Raw genomic sequence first — 24634 nt, forward strand, 5'->3', positions numbered from 1 at the left:
AATCTACCATAAAAGAAAGGAAAAACGACGACCGTGATTCATAATTCTTTCCCTTCGTTTTCCCGCCAGAACCACTTTTTTTTCTCTCCAGACGCCAGAGAGCAGCGAGAACTTTGTCCCACGTTGTTGGTTTGTAACCATTATTTTTTCCCCGTGGCGTAGCAAAAATTGTTCCCTATTGCGGGGTGCCCCCGCTTTCCTTCAAACCCCTTCCACACGCTGAATGGTTCCTGGGAAAAATTTGCATATAGCCACCAGCAATGAGCTATTAATTGAATTCGTTTGCCGAGCGTTTTGTTGTATCGTCGTCGTCTCCTGGAGCACTGTGGAGACTGTGGAGACTGGATTTTGTGATGGGACTTTGACTTTTTTGGGTTTGACTAAAAAAATGGAAAAAGGAAAAGGTTATGGTTTCGCTGGATTTGCCTTTTGGTTATTGCAAGTATTCATTTTTATTGTTTAAAATTTTCGTTAAACAATAAATAACTCAAACATTTTTTCAACCAAATGGAGTTAAGTTAGATTTAAGTTTTGGCTATGTGAAATTTTGGTCTAGTTTCCAAAATAGATTACCGTGCCAAAATTGGAAACTTTAAAAACTCAAATTTTCATTTTCATGTTATAAGGTTGCTTTAACAATTACATTGGTGCAGTTGTTATCCTGAGCTGAGATATGGACTACCTTTCAACAGCTGATTTGTTCGATATGGGGAGAGAGTTTACTGGTACTAAGGAGAACGAATTGGTCAGAGAAGGAAAAAAATGCAAAAATAACCTTCGAAATCTCAAATTTTGTGGGGATTTTACATCTCTTTTTTGGGCACCTCCAACAATTTATGCATTTTTCTTTTTTATTGCGAAAAAACTCTCAACAAATAATAAACTAGATTTTTTGTATGAAGAATTGTTAACGAGGGTGGAGGGGGGGAGAGATTGAGATTTCCAAAAAGGGTCCACGTGATTTATGGATGGTCCCTAACAGGCCCGTAGCCAGGGGGGTGAGCTTCGGGCTGAAGCCCCCCCCCCCCCAGTTTTTGAAAGACATATGGGAGAGATTTGTCCCGCCCGTGTGGATCAATCGGACCGCGCACTGGACTCACAATCCAGAGGTCGCCGGTTTGAATCCCGCGGCGGGCGCTCTAAAATTCTTTGTGTAAATATGGGTATTCGGCGCCGTCGCTCCGTGCCATACTTTAATACACTCAGGAGCCCAGGGCGGCGAAGTCCTTGTAGATAAAAGGAAGACACTAGTGGTTGGTACTAGCAATGGTGGCCGACAGCTATAAAGTCAACTTCGTTTTTTTATGGGAGAGAGGGAAGAAGAAGTAAAGAAGAAGAAAATTTCCAAAGAGAATTAAGTCAGAACGCGTTTGACACACGTACAAGCCCGACTACAGTAAACATTTGTAATCATAACTCGGGTCTCTAGAAACCAAATTCAACCAAACTTCAGGACAAAGCAAAGAAAGGTTAACCAAACGAACGTGCTTGTTATGGTTGTCTATTTGTCAGACTTTTCAATTTAAAGAAATTGATCTCGTTCGACGTATTTTTAGAATTTTATCTTCATAAGAGCTTAATCCTAAATTTGTCATTTAAAAAAAATTGTGCTTAAATGTTACCAAAAAAGCTGTTGGAGTTATCAGATAAGTACAGTAAATTGCACACATATAATTAAAATGATTGGCTTTGAGCTTTATTGTTCTGTATCTTTTTTAAATCATGGAATGCCGAAATATCGATAGCATTTGAATATAGTAAAATATAATTTCATGGTTGATACACACTTTATATTCTTAACGTGAAATTTTTTTTTCGAGTTTATTTTGCCGATTTATATCAAAAAGGCTGATAAACCACACTGCCAGGTGAATTACGCATCGTTTTAACGCTTTATGTTTACAATTTTTTTCGAAAAAGAAGAAGATGAAAACTGCGCCAAAAAATGACAATCCTATTAGCAGATTCCATTCCGGTCTCGACGGCGGCGGTGGCCACGGTTTGTGTCTGGGATACATGTTACAAGCGGGCATTACACCCTCGGGCGGAAGGTGGGTGAACCCACCCCGGAATACATTTACAAAGAAAAATATTTCGCTCCAGGTCGATTGTGTTAAAATTGGAGGCCATGCGCAAAAAAAATCGTTGATGGAGCAGACGATAATTGGATTCATTTGAATTTATTGATGATTCTCAAATCGGATTTCCTCCGCGAAGCAAATTGAAGTCAATCACCGTGAATCATTTCGCTGGTGAGAATAAAGCTTACATAAATTTTGCCCTTCTTCACGACGGGGCAACGGAAGTGATTTGAAAACTCTAGACCCAAACCGGTATCACGTTCCGGCCATTTTTGGTCGAGCACCTGCGATTTATGACCGGTCCTGTAATGTACATTTATCAAATTCCGATGCGGTTTGTGTGGGGAGGTGGGAAGATTGTAAGCTGTAAGGAGTAGATTTTGATGGAAACAGTTGGCAAATCCAATGCTGCATTTGGTACGATAAAAGTGGAGCAATTTGGTGCACGCTGTGCAGTGTTTTAGAGTTGAATTAATGTGATTAAGTTTCATTGATGTGTAAAAACATGACAAAATATACGTCTGGAATTATTCTCGCATCGACCTTTTAAAAATTGTTTGAGTAGTTGTGTTTTAGATCAGTAAAAATCCGAAATGTCGCAAATTCACAAATATAATCCGAGTATAGGTTTCGATTGGTGGATTAATCTGGCAAGCTGCGGGAACCGTACGCTACTCCGGAAACGGTCGATTTTCCTTAGAATTTATGTCTTTTCCCATCAAATTCAAACGCGAAAAACAAGAACGATCACTAGGGTTAGTAATATTTCGCGATTTCACGGAAGCCGTGTACCGTGAAATTTGCCCTTGGCCGTGAAATCTAGTCAACACCGTGAAATGCCACGAAATTGCTCCTCAGTGTTCAAAAATATGATTTTTGAATTGAATCAAACCACGAGTAGAGCATGTTTAATAAATTAAAAAATATTGCTTAATTAATTTAGATTTTTGTTTTATGAAGATAATGATCATAAAATATAACTAACAAAATGCTGATTTTCACATGTAAATATCGTTTTTTTACCGTGTATATTTTTTTTCTTCAGTGTAGTCCCTAGCCATACTTACAACTTTGCCGAATACACCAAATCGATCAAAAAATTCCTTCAAAAGATACAGATTTTAGAATTTTCATATGTCATTTTTGTGTGGACAGCTGCCAAATTTGTATGGAAAATTATATGGACAAACTAATGATTCAAAATGGCTTTCCGAAGGCACGAAAAAAGTTTCAGACGGATTAAAAAATACAAAAATAAATAAATTATAAGGCGAAACTTTAGGGTGGTGTCAAAAAGATTAAATTTGGATGAAAAACGGGATTTTTACATGTTTTGCTGACTTTGATAGCCGGGGTGACTTTGACCCCATTTCAGAATGACAGAGCTCCTTGCGGTCCAATTCCGAGGTCGCTGGGCATTGTTTGGCCCCGCCTAAACATAGAAGCAAGCATCTGAAGGAAACTTTTCCGATTTTTCCGCAAAACGAATAGTACAATTAAAATACGTACGGAATGGTTTAGAACCATATTGACCGTGATAGAGAAGTGTTCAAAGTATATCCAAAAGAATTTTTATAAAATTTTGAAAAGTTTAAAAAGTTAGTCAATGAACCTGATTTCGAATCAAAAAATTGAATGCATTTTCAAATTCTTTGGACAATTTTCCACAAGGAGAAGGTAAAATAAATTTGTAAATAATTGATATCATGTGTTTTTGAAACATAATTCAACAATTTATAGGCAATTTCAGGTGAACAAATTTCATGTAAAATGTGAAAACTTGTGCTTCGTACTTAAAATTCAGTATGAAATTTAATTTCAATCGATAGTTTTAAAAAACAAAACTAGTTTTAACAAATTTCTGGCAAAATTTTGTCCTTTTAGCAATTTTACCTAAAATTAATATGTATTTTGTTAAAAAGCTTATAAACTTAGTTAACTAAATATAAAGATTGATTTTTTTTTCTTAAAACTATATCAGCTACTTTAGTTATGGTATATTTAACGTACAAATAAAGTTTGAAAATCTTAACGGTGCACATCAATCAGAGCTTTTGCACCCAGATTTTTGTTACAGACATTTTAGTATCTTCAAAACTACGGGAACTATCGATATGATTTTTCATTCATCCCCTAAAGTAATGTCCACAAAGAAATTTACAACAAAGTTTGACTAATTTTATAATCCCGTTGTTGCAGGATTGGGTTCGTAAGTTTGACAATTTTGGAATAATAAGACAACAACTTCCTTCGTTGCTGTGCACCCTTAAATATGATTTTAATAAGAAAAACTATGACTATCAAAGTCACCCCGGAATTGAAACTAAGAATTTTTAACGTAAGCAAATCTGGAGTTATTTTTGAACAGGTCCAACAATTACCAGTTTTTGCTTTTTGGGTGTTTTTGAAATCGCCTTGAGTCAGGGGTATTAAAACACCCAATAGCAAAAACTAAAAATTTGGTTTATTGGACCAACGTTCAAACTCAGCTCCAATAATAGCCTTTTACACAGTCATAGTGAGAGAGCTAAACAGAGGCAGGTCATACTTTATTATGATTGGACCCTATTATTAGCCGTCATTGCGCACGCACGCTAAATGCAAACACCAGATTAAATGGTCGTGCGAAAATTTTGACCACGCGGGCGTGCGAAATATTAGCAAACAAAAGTGTGTGTGTTTGTAAAATTGAAATTGAGCTTGCTGGAAGTCGTGGGAGGTATTTGAGCTAATATGTTCGACAAGGGAATTGAGTTACTTAGTTTGTGTTAAGATTATTTAATTTTGGTTGTTTGGACAACTATAAAATAAATTGAACTAAATCTTCAATGATTCGAAAAATTCTTTTAAATCAGACATTTAATTATTATTAACCACCCTAACGTTGCAAAATGTATCGCATTCGATTGATGTACTTTGAGTGATTTCTTGTTTATTGGCTGCCACACAATTCGGAAAACTGTGTATTTGGCTCAGTTGTTATATTTGATTACAAAACGAGGGATTTTCAAAGTGGGTTGAACCTCCAGCTAATTTTAGAACAAGCTGTAAATATCTGCAATTGCGTGCAACGGCACTTTTTGAATCGCTCTGAAATGTTTGGATTGTGTAACATTTGAGGAATGTGAGCAATTTGTGGTGTAAATAATGGGAAAGTTATAAATATCGAGAAATTAAAAAGAGAGATGTGAGCCGGTAACATGGAGTGAAACTTTCCCTGCTGTCATGGAATACTTCACAGCAGCTTGACAGAAAGTTTAACTCCATGTTGCACTTTTAATTTCTCGATAGGATAGCTTTGGTGTCATTGCCCATGTTTCAGTAAGCAACGCATAAAAATTACATTTTGATGATATTTCAATAAATGATTCTTATTATTTTTGATTGTTTTATTCCATTCAAATTTTGAATGGTTGAAAAAATCATATGAAAGATCCCTTATTCAAACGCTGCATAATGCACCTTGCAAATTTGTGCAATTTCCGCCCAGCAAACTGAAAAGTTTTCCACGTGGCATTCGCCATGAAGAACAACTCCTCGGTGGCCGCTAACTTACCTCATTAAGGCTGTTTTCACCTTGAGGCTTATACTCGCCCGCGCCTCAGCAGCATATTTCAAGCCAAGTTGGGCAATACTTTTGCGCTACACTTAATTCCTGGACTTTTTCTCCTCCCCAACTCCCTCTCTCGAATCTGGAATACCTGGAAACCCCAAACCACGACGACACAGCACAGCACAGCACAGCACACCGGAATGAAATAAAACTCTCCAAAGACAAACTGCTCGAGTTTCGTCGTCGTCGCCGCCGCCCTCAGCCGCGTGGCCAATTATAATTGGCCCATGTATCTCAATTAAAAACTGTGCGAGTGAAATTTATGAATGAAATTGCTCCCCGCAGGCCAACACCGGTCGGAGCGGCAGCAGGGAAGTCCCTGGCCCCAGACTGCCACCTTGTTGTTGTGGGTCTTCGTTTGCCCTAGCGGTGCTACTGTCTGTGGAAATTCTACTACAGAAAGTCGATCGGAGAGTGTTGGTTTGTGCTGTTGAAATTTTATATTTAAATAAATACAGCGATTTCACGAAAAACCAGCATGATCCAGATCAAAAGTGCTTAGATTTTGCTAGAATTTTTTGGCTAAAATAATTACACTCGAATTTTTTTGTTTGGCGATTAGGGTGGTCCAAAAGAGCATCAAAACGGTTTTTGCGATAATTGTTAAAAATGCCGTTTTTTGGACCACCCTATTTCGGATAGGGCCACCTTAATCTCTAAACAAAAAAAAATATGTCTACTTATTTTGTCCAAGCAACTCCGTTACAAAATTTGAGCAAAATTGGAGCTCTTTTTGATCTGGATCCTGCAAGTTTGACGTGGAATCGCTGTATCATATGATTGCGACTGAAGCTTTAGACGATTATTTGTTTGTATATTTTTATTTGGATTAAACTTTTGTATTTACTCTGCTACGACCAAAAAAAAATTCGCATCATTAGTTCATTCATACAAATCTTCATACAATTTTGGCAGCTGTTTATACAAAAAGACTATTAAAATATTAAAAACTCTGTATCTTGAGAGCGGATTTCCGGATCGATTTGGTTTCTTCGGCAATGTTGTTAGAAATGCTTAGAAAATTTGAAAAAATAGCTACACTCTTCAAAAAAATCGCCCATTTCAACTTCTCTCACAATAAAAAAAGTGAACAAAATAATCATCATTCAAAATATTGATTTGTTGATATGTTTTAGATGACTAAAAAACTTACTAACTATATTTAGCATTTGAAACAATGTAAAATTAAACGAAAGCGAGACAAATGATCAAAGTGAGCATATGACTAAGAGAAATGTTCAAGTTTCTCAAAATTCTAGCATTGTAAATAAATGTGATATAAAATGTGATCCTCAAACCAAAATTGAAATTGAAATTTAAAAGTTTATATTTTTAAATTATTAATATAAATACTCCCCTAGGATATTAAAAATTTACATAAATATAATTATTTAAGTGTCCATAATGATTTTGATATGGCCGAAATAGTGTCCTTAAAAAAGTTGTTCAATTTTTTCAATTAGTTTTAGCTAATGTTAACTAACTAAAAAAAATTAAAAAAAATGGGTTAAGGACACCAAAAAAAAATTCAAGCTATTTTTTTACTTGTGGGGTATAACAGTAATAAAAATAACAACTTTTAAGTTTTGAACTTTTTGTAAAAGTGTTGGATTTCAAATATTACATGGCCAAAATAATGTCCTAGACAAATTTGGTCAAATTACTACTATTTTGTCCGTGGTTCTATCTAAATTAAACAAAATAAAAACAATTAATAAATTGAGCAATGGAACATTGAATTTCAAAATAGTAAAAAATAACAAATTTAACAATCATAGGTTTTTGTTTTTCAGTTGGAATATCACACGAAAATCGCGATCAATGATTTTAGGACATGTGGCATAACTTGAGTTTTTATTTTGTCTATATTTTCTGACTATGCTTAGGGGAGTTATTATTTTTTTCGTTCATTATAGATGGACATGATTTTCTTATAAAAAATCAGGTATTTTAACAGGACTTAATTTTTTTTTGATGAAATAACATCTATTGTTTCAATTCCACCTGCCAGGGACATATACAGCAATTCCATTTGGAAAGAGCATAAACCGAAAAAAAGTTCTCCGATTGGGCTTAAAATTAGTCTGGGGGTTGTTTGGCCAAAATAATTAAACCCGTATTTAGGGTAACTTACACCGTGCTAGGGTGGTCCGAAAAATTGCATTTTTCATATTTTTTTTTACAAAGAGCACATTTTTCAAAAAGTCTTAACTCCGCGCCATTTAAACCGATTTCAGTTGTCTTGCACGCAAATGAAAGTTGGCCTTTCAAAGAAAAATAAATTCAAGACCGAACAATCTAGTCTAACATTTGAAAAGGTCATATGAAACTTTAAAATGCCGTTTTGACGGTGTCTGGATCAAAGAGCCCATGTCTGAAAATATTTTTATCGGATTTTACGTAACATACTCAAATGGGTCTAATTTTTTTGGCCAAGGAACCCTCAGAAATTTTTGAGTCCTGTCGGAGAACTTTTTTTCAGTTAAATCTCTTTTCAAATGGAATTTCAAAAGGTTCTGTTTACATAGGAACCCCATGGCGCAATGGTGTTTTGAATAAATAATCTAGATTCTATATTTGAACCAACATTACACTGAACCATTTCAAACCCACGACTTGTGCTCTCTCTCCCTCTCAGCCCATTCACAGATACGTGTCTCTACTCTGTGTTTTCCTCGTCGTCGCGTAAGGAAGAAACACTCTCTTCTTTTCAGATAAGTCAGGAATCCAAATAATAAGGAAATATACACACGCGCGGAGAAATGCAAATTAGCGCGACCAGACAAGCGAAAACAAGCACTCGAAGAAAGGCCAACTTTTGATTGCAAGATTTCTTGTTTTTCACTTGAGACCGTTGTCATCGGTGTTTTGATTTTTTGGGGGAAAACTTGAGTTTTGTGTGTTTTGTCTCAATTAAAATAAGAATTTGAACAAACGCCAAAAATAATGGCAATGTTTGCGAACAAACTCTCCGTCAAGAGTGACCCAGATCCTCCAGAAACCTGAAGTTGACTTTCCACCTTTGGCACGTGGTGCTTATTTGGAGTGGAACCCTTCTTCTGTCTGTCTTGTTGGCAGAGTGCTACTAAGCTAAGCTCGGAGTACCTTCCTACCTTTGTATGCAAAGTTGAACCAAGTAAACAAGCGCACCCAAACCCCAAACGCAAGATTCACTGAAGAGTACAAATAAATAAACAGCAGCAGCAGCGATGTTGGTGTGTTGAGGGTTTTCGCGAAAAACTGGTGTGGAAAACTCTGCTGGTTGAGGGTTTTCCACGTCGGGACGTCTGCACACCGAGGAGGACGTACAAGAGTGAAACATTGTGGAGTGCTTTTATTTAGCACGTGTTGACGGGTTGCCTTTGCATTCGCTTGCAGCGCAAAGAGTGACGGGGTTCAGGTGTTTTGAACTTAATAACAGGTGCAATTGGATTTTGATGAAGAAGTGCAGTGTTATTAAGGTTCACGTTGCAAATATTTGAATTACTGAAATTTCACAATTGACCCCTGATTTGTATAGTCTTTTTTGAATGGGGAAGAGGGGCTATATCAAGCTGTTATTTGAAATTTTGAGATTTTATACATGTTTGTAACCCCTTAAGGTACTGATTTTGGAATGCTAGGCTTCCGGTTTCATTCAAATTTAAATATACCCAAATAAAAACTTCAAAAAATGTAGTGAAATTAGAGAATTACTCATATCGTCACTGTCGTGCAATCTTGTCGCAGCGTGACCACCCAAGTAACCACAAGCACTTAATTGAAGTATTAGTTCAGTACTAAATCAGCACTTCAATGCTTTGAAGTAGTATATAAGCTTTGCCCATATTAACCCCAATCCTTCCGTAATTATTTGTACTGCACTTGGTTTGCTTGTCGCAATTGTAACTAATCCAATTCGATTTCAATCCAGAGACCAAAAAACTCCGTGCATTGTTGTCTCTTTTCATATGAAAGAAGTTTCAATCTTGTCGTGCTATCTTGACACACTCTTAAATTTGATGTATGTGTGACAACTGGCCAAAGGGATTTCAGGTCAGAATGCGTTTGACACATGTTCGAGCCCGACTACCGTAAACATTTGTTATTATAACTCGGGACTCCAGCAACCAAATTTAACCAAATTTCAGGACAATGCTAAGAACGGTCAGCCAAACAAATCTTGTTTGTTATTGTTTACATTGGGTGCTCTATTTTTTTTTGTTTAATCAAGGTCAAACATTAGAATGCGTTGTTCTCGGAACGTACAAAAGCGACGAGCGACAAGATAGCACAACAGCGTCGGATTGGAACGTTAATCACACACTTTATCACACACAGTTTATCGAATTTTCAACTGCCGAACAGTTCGGTTAACTGAAAATTACCCAATTCGTTAAAAACTTACTTAATTTCGGTAATGCAGTTCATTACTGTTCATCGTATAACCGATTTTCGGTAAAATTTTGTTCATTTTGACCAGAGTTCGGAAAACCACTCACACTCACAAATCGAGTAGGCTTCCTCACAGCAAACACTCTCGATACTCACCGTGAGTGTGAGGGCTGAGTAAATTTACTCATATTTGAGTAAAATGAGGGTGTGAGTAGGCCGTTTCCAACAATTTGTTATTTACAAAATCATTGACAACATCAATCCAAAATCAAGCGTCTTTATGAATCATTCGAGGTAGTGTCAATGTCTATAAATCCGAAGGTTCTGTGTTGGTATTAATGTAGTATCAATATTTTTTTTTTGTCTGTCTGGTATATTTTTTTCATTGCTTCAAAAGAAACCTTGGATTGTCAAAGTCCAGCGGATGGGCAATTATTTTCATAATTTTAAGATTGGTGACCGGTCGAATCCGTTGTGGATTGAAATATCGCAGGATAAATCGGAGGCCACAGACGGGGGCAGCTTCTGCGGGTGGATGTTGGCAGCCATACCAAAAGAAGATGGCCGTGTTGCTGTGGGTAATGGTCACTCCCTTCGACAGCTGTGCAACTGTGGCCACTCTCGGTCGCTGACAGTTCTTCCAATATGTCTTGCCTAAGAACCAGGAATGGAGCCTCAGCGGCCGCCGGTGGCCCTAGCCTAAAGCTGTCCAAAGCACTGGATCGGCCTTTTTTAGTTTTCAGTGAACCTCCAAGCCAAAGTCACCGGCAGCTACTGCAACTTCTTCGGCGTGTCCCGATTCTGAGCCAAAACACATTTGTACAACTGTCGACGACCGGGAGTGGCCACTTGCCTCAGCTACACGGCCTTCCACTGCTGGTAAAGCTGTCAAAATTCACCCGCAGAGGCATCCCCCGTCTAAACAACCTCCGACCTGTCCATCGGTAGGGCTGGAAGCTGACAACAAACTTTGTGATTAAAAAAATTAAACTCGCTGAAAAAAAAAACAGTTAAAATCGGGATTTGAACCACTGTGATACAAAAAAAAAACTTCTGATTGATAGCATTGCGTATCTACCATCAGGACTACTTTTTCGCTGTTGAGTTAACAAGAAAATCACCGATGTAGAGTTTGACATCTCGAAATTTGTTTTCTAAAATAGCCCTCATGAGCGCTCAAAGCCCTCTTTGTGAGTAAATGAGGAAGGCCCTCACACTCACCGAGAGTGATGAGTAATTTACTCGCAGGTAACTTAGTTTTTCCTCATGGTTGAGGAACTCGTGAGTGAGTTTCCGAACTCTGATTTTGACAGATGGTTTACTGATCTAAACTTAACCGATTTTCAACTGCCGAATTCGGTAATAAAATCTTACTATGCATGTTCACATTTCGATGCCTACTAAGCATGCTGGGATTCCTATCGATTTGTTAAGTAACAAACGCTCACTGAATCCACTTTTAAAATGCCTGTCTCAATACTCTTTATCTAAAACTTCAACACTTTATTCAGGAACTGTGAAAGATGAAATCTTCTTAAATTTTTACATGGCGTCAGATTTTTTTTAAATAGTAATTCCGAATCCCAAAAACATGTCAATATGTTTCCATTTCTTCGCCAAACACTGTCGTCGCTCGGTAATTTAGTTGTCGGCGTAGATCAATCGACACCCCCAAACATTCCAGAAATCATCAACACCAACACCGGTCCTGCTAACTGCCATATTTCACGGCCCATGAAAGGCCGCGCTAAAGTATGCGCCCCGAAGAAAACAAAAACAACAACATCAACAAAAAAGAAGAAACCCCGATAGGCAAACATTAATAACGCCACTACACCTAACGGAAAATGATTCCCATCGGCATCTCACGTGGCTTGGGCCAGCGAGCAAAAGAAAGGGAGCATCGTTAAATAAGACGTTAAAACAATAAAACCATGTGATATGTTTATTTTGACTACCGACTTTGGACCCATCTCGACCGACCAGAAGGCGGCAGGCATCACTTTGGTGCACTCAATTAATGATAAAGCAAGAGTTGGGAAATCTTCAGGGGAAAGAGTTTCGAACATGAGAAGAGATATGTTAATTTTAACGAAAGTGTTGAAGTTTCCGCGTTCTTCCGGAGGTTCCCGGTGGTCATGATAAATGCCACATTGGTGTCAAAAGTCATTTTCGATGAGACTTTTAAAGGGCTTGAGCAATTAATTAGGCATTCGTGAAAGCGGTTGGAATATTTAGGCTAACAAATGAGTGTCGTAAAGCAAGCTGTTTTACGTTAAGGTAAATTGATTTGATCAATGGGCTCAGCGTCTGCGCGGGCAGATAGGCTTTTGAAATGGATAGAAAGTGAAAATATCATGATTTGTGAACACAATCAAAATTGATAGTTTATGCATAGGATTCGGATTGAAGTTCATTAAGTTTGCTTTCATAGAATCGACTGTCTAGTTTTTTATTTAAAAATCTAAGTGATTAACTGCTACAAATCAACCATAAATGTATTGGCTCTGTTTAGATTTGCATATGTTTGTTGTAACCAGGGCTAAGAAGTTGGGTACCTTTTCACACGACTCCGACTTCAGCTTCTGAAGATTTATTTACTCTGACTCCGACTTCAGCTTTCCAAAAAGACCCAAATTTGCCAACTCCGACACTTACAACAACTCCCATACAAAGTTGCTGCTAATAAGCTAACACCAACTCCGCGTTTTAATTTTTTGTATTATGGAATGTCAATTTCTAAAAATTTGCTTCGAATGTAACCTTTTTCAGATTGTATCGTTTTTTTTGAGTTTTTTAAAGTGTTTTTTTTTCGGGTTTGCCCTCGCAGACCAGAAGACCTGTTAACAAAAATATGATTTCTAAAACACTTATTTTGTTCAACTGCTCTGTTTAATCGCTCTGATAAAAAATTTAGCAGATAACCATGTTTTCACACTTCCCCCACAAGTGGCTCTCTCCACAGTTTAATGTCTATTCGTCTGGCAGAGGGCAAACCCCCGAAAGTGCCAATAAATATATGAAATTAGGCCGAACCGATGATAGATGTTGGAGAAATTCTTGCCTTTCAACGCGCCGGCTATGGCTGCCAAGAAAACCCCAAAAACAAGATTCCTATCGCCCGACCCGGCTGCCGTTCTTGTTATGGGAAATGAGTGCGATCCAGTTATTGGGAAATTTTTGGACCCAGGCCACAACACACAATACAAACACTCACACAAATTCCGAACTCAATAACGAATTAATGAGCAAACCGGAGAAGCGATTATGCGCGCCTTCGAAATTTTGTGGATTGTTGTCAAAACCGACGAGGCATGCAATATGTTTGTGGTTTTTGGGTTTTTCCGTTGAGTTTGGTGGTGGCTCGAAGTCGAAAATTATATGTTTATGCTTCTGGTGTGCCGGAGGGTACTTAAAACGAGAAGTCAGGGTACAAATTTGGAACTGTGAACATTGATTGCTGTAGGAGAAGATGGTTTGAGTGAGGAGTTTGCAAGCTCGCTGTTTTTTTCTTAAGTATCTAAAACTTTTAACACATTTTTTTTAGATGAGCTTCTGATGAATAACAATGTCATTTAAGAGCTCAAAATTGGATTTTTAAGCATAAGCATAAGCAGAGGTGCCCACCCGCAGTTGCTACTCCGGTCCTGAAGTTACATCCACGAGCCGTGGAAGATGAGTGGGTGCTATCTTTCATCGCTTCGCAACTTCTCAAAGGCCCCTATCATGCTGATCAATACCGGCGCCGGCCACGACCAGTGGTAGGGTCACGGGGAAGTGGATGGGAATGTTAGTCCGATACTTGAGTGATAGAGACCGCCCAATCGACTGCATCTCCGACAAAGTATCACATTAGTTTTGAGGGGGTTAGTAGATGGGTATGAGGTCAGGAATCACGAGTGGCAGTGATGTGACCATGAGCATTTTTTTATCGGTTGAAAATTTTAAATCTTAGACAGCCGGCTGCGGAAAGATAGATAATTGATTATTTAAAAAAAAAATTATCGAACGCTGGACTTATCAGTGTATTTTTACTGTTTTTACAATTTAGATAACGCGAGCAAATTTCAAAAATAGTAAATAAATGACGCTTTACTCTTCATAAAATCGATAGTTTGATGAGTTAATACTAAAACTGCCAGTTGGAATAAATTTTTACGATCATTTACGACGAAAATTATCGCGAAAAAACAGGACTGTGCGTCCCCAGAAGCACTGCACTTATGATGGCATTATTCAATTATTATGACCAATCACCCCATGCACACAAACAGCGACACAAAAGAGACGAAAATTATCGCGAAAAAACAGGACTGCGCGTCCCCAGAAGCACTGCACTTATCTAAGAGCTCAAAATTGTTTTTTTTTAGGAACTTCGATATTCAATTGTTATTTAATTTTCAAATTTTACTTTTAAACTTTAACACTCAAACGCTCGGGTAGTAAATTGACCCCTCCCCTATTACTTTTCTTCAAAATTTCATAACTTTTGGTGTAATTGACCAATTTGGATGCTTGCGATTGCAAAAAATCCAAATTTGTCAATATGTTTAAGGGGTTACATAAATGTAAATCGGCAAAAATGTGTTTGAGCACAAACTTAAACTTTTTTTTAATTTGTTTTCAGGACATTGAAATATACATTTTCAACTGTTAACAAAATAAATTTGAAGACATTTGGTTGTATCATTGCCGAGATACAGCTATATGAAGTTAGCAGTTTCAAAAAACGGGTGCCACGATATCTCAACACTGCCTTGACCAAATCGGCTCAAATTTTAGTGAAGATTCGTCAAACTGGTCTTGTGTGCATGACTAGGGCCGATTTTGAAAAGTTTATTTTAAAAAAAGATAAAAATATTTTTATGTTTTTCATACAAAAAATCGAAAGTTTTTGATTTTTGTATTTTTTAAAAATGCAAAATTTTAAAATCGGGCTTCGTCATGCACACGGGATACGTCTTGAGAGTCTTCACCTCAAATTTCAGCCAATTTGGTCTATCTCATCTCGAGATATCGTGGCACCAGTAAATCAACTCGGTGTTCAGAGAAAAACGCTCGCAATGTTTGACAGTTCGCCTTGCGCATGGCAAAATTTTCGGTTTAAATCGTCTGTAACTTACTTTAATCATAAACTATCTTTATGAAACTTTCAGGAGTGATTGTAAATCATCTTTTAAGTGGATTTAATAAATTTTCTGTAATATGAAATTTTGTGATTTTCTACATGTTTGTAACCCCTTAACTGCCAGATGGGGGACACATACGGTCCGGAGAAATTTCGGATTCCGTTAGGGTACTTCGGACCTCCTATATGGGTTTTTGGTTAATATAACAAAACTTTTCTACAGAACAATGCCGGACATTTCGACTGCAACCTATATGGCATGAAATTATACTTTATCCAAAAATCTTTCAATGAATTGATGTCTAAAATGTGTGGATGTCCACAATTATCAATTGACTATGGGTTTTATCGAGCTTTCAAATCGCAACATGGAGTTAAACTTTCTATGCAGTTGCTGTGAATCTTACCAAGGCACTTTTAATTTCTCGATATTTGTTTAAAACAATCTCAAAACTTTATCGAATTTGATTGTATGGAATATTTTTTTTCTTTCATGGAATTATATAGGCACTTTTGCTCAACTTAAACATATAAAAAAATGTTTAACATCGTGTTTAGGGTGTCCTATTTTCCCGGGTATTAAGTTTACCAGAAAACGGGAAAATACTTTTTAAATCCCGGGAATTCCTGGGATCCCGGGAAATTTTTTAAACAGTCGTTATATCTTTGTTTTTATTATATTTTTTAATGTTTTTCAAGCTTTAAGCTCATAGAATAAGTTCAATACTATCAATTCGTGATAATCTACACTTCAAACGAAACAAGAACAGTATTTTTCAAAAAGCTTAAAATATATTAAAAATTGTTTTTTTTTTGTTTTTTGTTGTGTTTTGGATTTTGAATGAACCACAATTTTTAATTCAATGTGATTCAAATGTTTCTATTTAATATGTTTCTTCTATTTATTTTATTATATTTCATGGCTACAAAAACTTAAAAAAAAACAATTTAAAACAAACAAGAAACGAAAACAAATAAAATGATATCAATGTAAAAAAAATTCCCATGTAAAATTTTAGATATGTTTAGAATTTCGTGTTTTTTTTATAAAACATATTTTACAAATTATCTTGAGGTCACCACCGCCAACTGAAGAAAATCGAGACTGCAGTCTGAATAGAAACAAAAGATTTAAGAGCAATACATTTGGAAAACGGTGTACTTATTGTTTATTTCTGTTCCTGCATTAACCGAAATCAATCAAAAAATCAAAACATGTTGCAAATAAATGGCTTAAACAGCAGTATGAATTCGTTAAGTTTAAGATTATAAATATACGTAATTATCATACCTTTTGAAAATAAATAAAACTAAATAGAAATATTTAAAGCGCTAGGCATTTTGCGGATTTGTAAACAAAAAAAAATTTCCCAGAAAAGCCAAATTTATGCTGATATATGCCAAATACAAATTTTAATGTTTAAAATTCTTATCGATTACTAAGTATTCAACTGTTTCGGGAATTCTCGATTTTGGAAAAATGCCGGGAATTTCGTCCCGGAAATTCCCGGGATGGACGCACTTATTGTGTTTTTGTGATGAAAAGTAAAAAAAAATCGAGTTTTGGTTTCGTGTATCATTTTTTCTGAAAAGTCCTAATTATAACCTAAAGCTTAGCATACAAAGAATTCTATTTTCATAGCATTCTTTGTATTGACATACTTCACTGTTAGTCCTAAAACGCATAAAATCCTAAAATTTTAGTAAAGTGACAAAATAAAAAAAAACAAGAAGCATCTAAAATCGTTGGAAATGCAAAAAAAAACACAATTTTAACGTCCCAATTGCTAAAATCCTAAGGAAGTTAACACCAAATTATAGAACGAAAAATCAAAGCATGCTTCTTGAAGGGACAGAAAAATTCATAGATAGCTGGAGCAATATTGATATCGAGAAGATCGACAGATAGTCGACTGTATGAAAATATAATTTTATCCAAATCAACATAAATGAGGCAAATTAGCATCACCATTTTCTTGCTTTGACTTTGTCGTCAGGGCAGGAAAAAAACATAGAATTGATTTCGTTTCTCTCCTTAGGTTATGATTTCATCACACTTCCAAACAAAATTTCTTCTCAGATTCTTAAGGCTCTGGAAGGCATCATTCCAGATCGGCCATTTGGCGGCCATGTTTGTTTTAGAAAAAACATTCAAATCTTGATTCAGAATGTTTCATTCAAAAAATGGTTTTCTTTGTATTGTTTGTAGAAGCATTTAACATATCGTGATTATTTTTTCATTGCAATTTACTATTTCTGGACCCTGTATTCAGAACCATCATTGATAGTCATTGTTCCAAAAGTGAAAGACACCTTCTACGACCATAACAAGATCATCGCTCCAAGCCATTATCACGAACCTCCGATAACAGCCACCTTGTCGACCATTCATCAATTAGTTTACTCTGCCCTCTTAAAAACACGCTCAATGACTTTTCCTAGCGCAGTGACATGTTCAAAAACACACGTGACCAGTGCACCTTACGCGCCTAGATTATCACCACAGATTGGTGCTGCTGCACGTCCGCGCTATTTTTGGTCCATCACGCGTACTTTTCTGCGGACGGATATCAGCTTCACGCGACTGCTGCGGGATCACGAAACTTATCCCATTGAGGGGAACGCGTTCGGGCGCATAATACCAGTTTAGAAAAGCATAAACGGCTCAGGTCGTGAGCCGGAGATCTTATGGCTTCTAATGTTTACTAAACTACTGCTGCCCCTGTGGTCACGTGATTCGGTAGGGGTGGTCATTTCGATAAGTTTGTTTGATAATAACAAATTTTAGACTGGTTCTGAGAAATTTCGCTCATAACAGTACATAACTACTCGCTAAACGTTGCGGCAGTTCACGACAACCCTAAAGGTCAGATTTAATAGCCCATCGTGTACCACGTCAAAAGATAGTACGAACGACCTGCCCTGAACTGAGGAGCTCTGGCCGGGGCAGGGACCACCCGTGTAAATAAGCTACTGCGGCCAATGGCCACCTTCACGGATGTCGTCGTTTCGGCGTCAAATTGGTACACAACCGACCGCAGTGCTTTCAGGCTAGATGTTGTCTCTGGGAACGATGATCCGGTGTCATAATCCGAGACGCGCTCTTTTCCCTTCATCGTCAGCATAATTATGACGGAAGCTGCACGCGTGTCCGACCGTCATGTCACGTGGGGGGTGTTTGAAGCACTTAAATGGGTTGAACGAGATTTTGCAACTCATTTCGGGAGTTTTTTACTGACAATCTTTAAAAACAGCCCCAAAATGCCAAAGTAACCCACTTGCACGGTACAGCTTCAAAATCCAACTAAACGCGATTACAGAAATGCACGTGTTCACGAACATCCATCATGCAAAAGGCCGGAAAATCGGTGATGGCAAATGAAACGGTAATTAAAAGTGGGAACCGCACCACCACCGCAAGTCTGGCAGACAAACATTAGTGAATCAACGACACGCTGAAGTTAGTCTCGTTTTAAGTTTATATTTAAATGCTTCAACGGATACTAGGTGCTCGTAGTAGAACTGGAGAACGAGCTAAAACTGGCTGACGCAATCAAAGAACAAGCAGAATAAGTAAACAAAACTGCTCTGGATGTACTAGAAGCTTGAGGAACTGACCTGCACATCAGCAGATGAAACATACACATTTTGGTGCATTACATGATGAAAGTTCCAAATAGTCTAAACATGTTTACGCATATAAGTAGTTTGCTAGCTTTTCTTGTTTTCTTTTAAATCTATATTATCAGCTCGATCGATAAGAAAATCTTGTTTCAAGACTGACAGGTTGCAGGTTATAATACCCAAATTTAAAATTCTCTTTTTTTGTTGTCGGGAATGAAAATCTTTCTTGATTTTTAAACAATTGAGTCCTTCTTTACAACGATAAAGCTTATTTTTCTGAGTAAAATGACCCTTTGTACAACCGCAAAGTATCTAAAATTGATTTTTAAACTTCGCGGCCCTTCTTGACAGAAAAGGTACTAATTCGACGCTGTCGTGCTATCTTGTCGTACGTCTCTTTTTGACGTTCCGAGAAAAACGTGTTTTAATGTTTGACATTGAATAAACAAAAACGATAGCACGCAATGTAAACAATACCAAACACTTTTTCGTATTTGACAGTTTGCCAAACTCGCAAACTTGTTTGTGGCAAACTCGCAAACTAGGCAAAATGTATGCAGGCTGACGTTTGTACAAACAAAGCAGGCAAACTGACAAACTGTCAAGATGTGCGAGTTTGTTTGTTTGTTTGCCGTAGTGTAATAGCTCCTTTACGTGATGATTGATAAACCACTCAAATATTTTTTTACAGCACCGTCATCTGGGCCGAATTGGGACTACAGTCTGAATAGGGACAGCACGTTTTAGAGCATTTTAAATTTGAAATTTGGAAATCGCTCCCTTGTTTATCTGTGCCTGTTCTATCCGAAAACAATCAAAAACATCAAAATATAAAAAAACAGCTGTCCCAATTCGCCCCAGTTAGGTAAGCTTTTAACAGATTGATGTTATTTCATCAAAACAACATTAACTCCTTGCCTCCAAATTAAAATTGAGATTTTTAACGTTTTTGTTTAACATAATCAAGTGAGATGAAAATCGAATTTGTTCAAAAAGAATTAATTCAATTGGTTGAATACCTACTACTAGAGAAATTTCAATTTGAAGTAAAAGAATTATGGAGCACTGGTGCAACTACAGGTGTTAGAGGGTTAAATGTGAAAAAATAGATGACTTTTTGTGGAATGATGTTATTTTATCGTATAATTTAAATCATGTTGCATAATAATACAAAAAAAAATCATTGAAAAATTCCTTCTTATTGTTTGTTCTCAAAACATGCAAAAATATATGCAAAGCTTGCTTCAAATATTTGAAAACATTGGGTTGTTTAGAGTAAAACCAACACTAAAAAGCTTTACCATTCGTTCAAGAGCCGAAACCAGTATTTGTCATGAAAAACATAATTTCTGCATGTTTTTTTCTCATTTTAATAAACTGGTCACAGAGGCAAGTGTAAAATTTCTCATCAAACAATACCAAAAATACATTTTCTTAATAATTTTTTTCATGCAGTCGAGCTGTTAATTGATCTTCACACTTATTTTAACCATTAATGTTGATGTCCTATACAATTTTGTTGCATAATATTAATTAAAACAAGATCATAACGATTTTCTATAAATTTAACATTTCCCGGGAATTCCCGGGATTTCCCGGGAAATTGGCTGAAAATTTTCCGTTTCCCGGGAAATTTGTAACCCCGGGAAATTGGACGCTCTAGTCCCAATTCAATCGACAACCGACTCACTATCAGTAAATTTATTTCCACAATTAAATTCCATCATCCCGTGGACCACCAACTGAAGGATGCTGCCCGAAGACCACAGAATTGGAGGACCAAAAGCACTTCCGCCGCCGCTGTTCATTAACTCAAACGTCGGAGGCTGTCTTATTACTGCGCGCACACACGCTCACTTCTGCCAGTCAGTTTAGGCCCCCGTGAGCTCTGTCCGGCCAGTCATTCCGTCTCCACCCCCCAGCAACGGGAAGAACTTGAAATGTGGATCAACGAGAGTCCGTCTTTAATTAAATTGCCTCCTCTCCTTGGGTCCTCATTTTGGACTTCCAACAGTTAAGCGCAACTTTGACCTCGTATAGGGGAGAATCGTCAATCCAAAAAAGACAGTTTTTGGCTTATCATCAATTTTTGTTCATGAATTTAAACTTACAAAAATCAAGTACTGCTGGTTGTGGACGAGAATTTGCTTCAACATTTCCCGCCGGCTCAAACAACTGCTTCCTGATTGAGTGTGCTGAGTGATGGCCATCGTCTGGAAACTTCTAAGGTCAATCCGGTTGCTGTCGTCCGTGTGGTGCAAGATTTCGGCTATCTGATCTCATGTTCCATCAAGTTTGATCAAGTCCTAAAACATGGATTACTTATTTGGTGAGACCTTTCCTATTTGAATAACAACATATTCTTTCATCTACTCTAACATTCTCACATTTCACTAAAGTCAACCTACGCCAACCTTACTATATACGTGGTAGGGTGTTCCCTTAGTCGTTCGCTGTGAGTTGTGGATTGCCTGCTTCTCTAATGAAGGTTCGACTGAGGGGGCATGCTTATTAATTTCTCGTCGCTCCATACCCTCAGTGACGTGATGGGAACAAGGGCGTCTATGCAAACTGTCCCTACACCCGCTACAAATTTCCGGCGCTTGGGGAGGGAAGCGGGAAACCATTTTGATCATTGCGCCGGTATTTGTAGCATTAAAATTCGTGCAAAAAAACTTATGCACGTGGGTGTACAGATTACGGAGTAAAAGATGATCGAATTGTTCACCTAGCGCTCACATGTGTTCCAGGACCAAGTTGCCTGCGGGTATGGGGATCATACATACATACATACATGAATTTAAACTTACAAAAATAGTTATAAATCAATTAGATACATTTTCGAAAAAATGCCAACTTTCCCCTACGACGTCTTCCAACTCGGTTTAGTTGGAAGAAGTTGCGGCTTCTAATCAACACACTGCGTGAACCCAATCGTAAATATTAATCTTAATTGGAAATCTCGATAAGAACGTTGTGTTTTCTTTTTCGGGTTTGGGGCGTACACGTTGTTGTGGGCAGAATTTCAAAATATACCCGCCTTTGTTTGCGGTGTGTCCAGAAGCCAGAGTATGGCTGGCCTTCAGACTGCCAACTAGTCTGGGAGTTGGGATGTGGGAGGGAGTGTGGCACTTAACAGCAGGGGTTTCCAAAAGTTTGGCGCTTTGTCTATCTGGTTAGTCCGGTCGTTAGTTAGGGGAAGCCATAGTGGCAAAATGAATGTCTTTTAAATTGATCGATCGATTTCGATTTGGTGAAATCTTGAGACCAAAAGTATAACTCCAACTCAATTTTATTTTGCAGCAGTTATCTATCTAAAATTAAAAAAAAATTCTAAGATTTTTTAATTTGAGAACCCCTAACTCAAGTCCAGCAAAATTGATCGAATAGGTTAATCACGAAGGTAAATAAAGGAATCGCGTTGATTGCGGCATTCAGGCAATAAACCTGTCGTTTCGCGAAGCAATAGAGACTTATCAATTTGCACCCAAACGCCTCAGGTTGAACCGTGAATAGCTATTTGAGTGCGGTGCGATTACTTGGAAGGGTTTCAATCGATGTGAGTAAAATCGCGTTTGTATCATGCAATTATCCCGTTTTGAAAAAAAAAGTCTGTTAAGTTTTTTTTATTCCTCCGTAAATTTGCCTTTTTTGTAATGTGTTGTCCATGTCGCAAAATTAAGTGGAAGTCAATTTTTGGCTTGGTTGAAAATTAGGGTGGTTCACGATTAAACGATTTTTTTTGTATTTTTGGGCATTCCAATCCAAGTAACTTTGTCCAAGACACCAAAACTTATTCTCGCAATCTACGTCTTCTACGACAAATTTGGTTAAGTTTCTTGAACATAGCAATTCAGGGTTAAGTTTTAGATAAAAGTGATTGAGAGCTCCAAAAATACAAAAAAAAAATGTTTTTATTTTGAAAGTTTTTTATTTTGTTTTTTATTTTGAAATGTTTTTTATTTTGAAAGTTTGGCCTTTAGGGTCTCGTCAAAAGTTACCGCCATTTTAAGGTAAAAAAAAATATTTCAAAGCTTAAATATCTCGAAAAAGCAAAGGCAAAATTTTTAGCGACAGGTTGAATTTGAAAGGAACGTTGAAGAAAATCTCAAAGGTATTTTTCTTTTAACTTTAGATATCTTTATTTGAAAATGTCTATTTTTCAAGGAAAATGTGTATGGGACCACCCTATTGAATTCGAATATATTGCTCGCTGAATCTGATTCTGAAAAAAATGTGTCACAGTTTTAATTTTTGGTCGTATTTTAGGTTTCTATGTTAAGAGTCATATATAACCTGCATTTCGTTGTACTCGTGCTATCTTGCCACACGTGCATTTGGGCCAATTGAGTTAAGAATGCAATTTTGTGCAGCTATCAATGCCTCACCTTTCAACCTATCAACCACAAATCGACAATTGCGACAACTGGCCAAAGGGCATTTAGTCAGAGGATGCTTTGTCACTTTTGAATGCCCGACTACTGTATAGTATACGTTTTGATTGCAACTTGGGTATTCGGCAACCAAATTCTACCAAATTTTGGTACTATGCACAGAATTGTCTGTCAAACAAACTGTTATTGTTTACATTGCGTGCATAAAAAAAACTGTCAAATAGCGACTTGCGACAATGTAGCTCGAGCACGTCGATTTGCTACAAAGTAAAAAATTGTGTAAATTTGGAAGCTGGAATTTTGGAAGGTTGAATATTACCTCTTTTATTATGTAATTTTACCTCAATTTAGACTGAAAAAGTGACATTACACCAGAAAAGTGGTAAAATTACACATTTTAAGAGGTAAAACTACACCTTTTTTCTGACATAAAAGATGTACCCCTTCCCAGACGTAATATAACCATGATTTTTTTCTGTGTAGATTTTAAGCAATTGTTGCTGATTTTCAGTTATCAGGATTTTATTTGTTGCAATTAAAAATGTTTTTCTGCAATTATTTGTTCAACTTCTTTTTATAATTTGCACATAAGTGGTTAAATTGCATCAGAAATCCGCTTTCTCTTTCTCGCAAAGTTGATTATCGTGTGACTTTTAGCAGTTTTCAAGGCTGGTCAAATCGAGCTAAAAATTTCGAATTTAACCTTGCAATGTTTTAAGGTGAAGCCGTTGATCACTTTCGAAGAAAATTGATCATCAGTCTAAAATGCTCTGTATCTCATTCAATTTAACGAATTTCTGCACCAAAATGAATCAGCATGTGCCGGTTGCTGCCTTCTTGAAGCCACTGAAGGAATTTTTAGTCTAAATCAAATGTGTTCCAAAATTTATATAATTTTGTGGTACAATCTGACGTCCTATTTGGCAATCATTGATTGATGACGATTTCATTCACTTCACAAGAAATGGCATAATCGTTACCAAAGAGTATCAACATTTACTATTCTGAACAACTTGTAGAAAGAATTTTGTCAAAATATTGATAGCGACGCAAAATTTATATCATTGAACGAAAAAACTTGGCAATGATGGAAGTCTTCACGTTAATCTTTGATTTAATAGGCTTTGATTTAATAATCACCAGGAGATACCAAGATTTGGACCACCCAGAGGTTTAGCTATCAATCGCATCGGAATGGCCCTCGATTAATAACAATTATTCTCGCGTGAGTGCCGAGGAAAATTGACCATCCACAGCTGTGCTAATTAGGCTTGTAATTTGCATATTTGTGCACAACAGCGACGGGTGTCGGACGCGTGCCAGGAGAGAGAATTTACGCACGCGAAACTAATTTGGCGACAATGTTGATTTAAAACGGCAATAGCTAATCGCTGCTGGATGGTCGGTCGGATTCGAGGAG

Source organism: Culex pipiens, chromosome 3 (assembly GCF_016801865.2).
Source record: "Culex pipiens pallens isolate TS chromosome 3, TS_CPP_V2, whole genome shotgun sequence".
Lineage (NCBI taxonomy): Eukaryota > Metazoa > Arthropoda > Insecta > Diptera > Culicidae > Culex > Culex pipiens.